Source organism: Penaeus japonicus, unplaced genomic scaffold (assembly GCF_977035675.1).
Source record: "Penaeus japonicus unplaced genomic scaffold, GWHDUDI00000001_assembly GWHDUDI00000026, whole genome shotgun sequence".
Taxonomy (NCBI): domain Eukaryota; kingdom Metazoa; phylum Arthropoda; class Malacostraca; order Decapoda; family Penaeidae; genus Penaeus; species Penaeus japonicus.
Genome location: NW_028234428.1, coordinates 36,391,907 through 36,394,406, shown reverse-complemented (window position 1 = coordinate 36,394,406; position 2,500 = coordinate 36,391,907).

The following is a 2,500-nucleotide window of genomic DNA, read 5'->3' as shown; positions in this document are numbered from 1 at the left end:
AGAGAGAGAGAGAGAGAGAGAGAGAGAGAGAGAGAGAGAGAGAGAGAGAGAGAGAGAAGCTTCCCTGTTATTACACCGAATGCCATTCCCGGGATTGGAATTCCAGGGAAAGGCGAAGGAATAAGCTTTTGTTCATTTCAATGCAATTAGATTTTCCCTTCACAGCAAATCCTTTTTATTGATATCAATTTCGTGTTGTTATTCTTTAGATCGTTTATTGTGATTGATTTGTATATTCTTGGATGATGTGCTGTATTTTTGTTGTGTGTAGATGGAGAGAGATAGAGATATGTGTATTAGTGATGGAGTGTCTTAAGAATAGGAGATATGTTCAAATTATGAATGATTAATTGCTTAAAGATGCAAGGCTCTCATGTGATGCATCTATATCACATTAAACAAAGAATTATAAGCTGCTCTAATTCGGTATCCATTGTAAAATTATTTCATAACTGATTACCCATTTCATTGGTCAGGATTTAATATTGTATCGTAATGACATGAAGAGTTTAAAAACGTTCGTTGAACTAACGACCTCAAGGCTAAAGAGGTTTGAAAATCTCTCATTCATTAAATTCATTAAAGGAAGAGCAGGAAAGTATTGATGGTCACATTTGCAATTCTAAAACTATGTGGTTATTTTTAAGTAATGAGATGAAAATTAAATTATCATCCTCATGATTTTTGTTATTATTTTTGTCATCATGATTTTTGTTATTATTTTTGTCATCATGATGATTATCATTAATGATTATATCATAACTATTACAATTTTCAATAATATCATTATCATTATTTTCAATATCATTATCATTGTTATTTTCATTATCGTTATCATAATTTTCATTATCAAATAACTATTATTTTCATTAGTATCACTCCATTATTATTAACATCATTATTATCATCATTACTATCATTATTATTATTATTACAAATATCATGAACATTACTATCATTTCTATAATAATCAAAATTATGGTAATAAGGTAGATGATAATGATAATAATTATAATGAAACTCATAACAACTATAATTATATTTAGAAAGATTAGACAAGACAATGTAACTAAAGCAATCAACTGGAATCTATGAGAAAGATCAGAAAAATGGTAAAATCCTGAGAATGTTTTGGAGTCGGAAGAGTGTAAGATTTTGTTGGATTTTTTAATAAAAACTGAAAAAAGTTTTGGAGCATAACAGACCTGATATCATAGTGGTGGAAAAGAAGATTAAGAAAACCCAGTTTGATAGATTCATCACGCCCATTCGAAAGAAGAAATGAAAAGAAAGACGATGAGAAGAGTACAAGTCATAGCAGCTTAAAATACGACATAGCAAGGATGTGATTCATGTGGTTATCGGAGCTCTCGGGACAGTGTCGGAATAATTTTGATAAGTGGGCAAAGGATCTCTCCAGTTAGAGACACTAGCCAGGGTCACCAGTCTTGTGAAGACTACTGCTGCTGGAGAAAGCAACGGGAAACTACTCCAGAACTTTTCCCTTGTACAGTCATGCAAATGAAGCCAAAAGATGTAGCTGGTCAACAGGCCTACCCTAACCGTCATCAAGCTGGCTTCAGACGCATGAGAGCCAACGTCAGGTCCTGACTCGGCACTCGAAGAAGTGGATTAAAATGCTTGTGTTACATCTCACAGTGAAAAATCTTTAAGAAAAGACAAACTTGTTTGCTTGACTGCAAGGGTGATCAGAAAGGTGTTGGAAATAAACTTATTAGATGAGATGTAATACCCAAGGCTACTGGTTGTGACCTACTATTGTGGCAATTAATCTGGTTATAACATCAATCCAATAATTTTATTAATGATGATAATGATAGTAATAATAATGATAATGATAACAATAATAATAATATTAATATTAATGATAACAAAATAATGAAAATGATAACAATGGTAATGATAGCTTGCACTATCATTATAATAATATTAATGATGATAATGATAGTAATAATAATGATAATGATAACAATAATAATAATATTAATATTAATGATAACAAAATAATGAAAATGATAACAATGGTAATGATAGCTTGCACTATCATTATAATAATATTAATGATGATAATGATAGTAATAATAATGGTAATGATAACAATATTGATAATATAAATATTAATGATAACAAAATAATGAAAACAATAATAACAATGGCAATGATAGCTTGCACTGATTCATAACCCTATTCTATATATCACCTTATCTTATCTCCCTCGCTGTTCCTTCCGTAAGACTATTAAACAGTCATGGAGACATAACACCACCTTGTCGGATAAGGATAAAGGATAAGCCAGATTTGCGGAGCAGATGCTACGCCGGGCTTGTATGCACTGAGGCGAGCCCGCCTGTGTCAGCGTGTGCTGACTCGTGAGAGAATGTGCCAACGAGTGTTGACTCGATCTGAGCTTGGTCCTTACCCAACGCAGTGCCCAGCCACGTCAGTAACCGCCAGGTGACAGTGGAAGCTCACGAGTTTG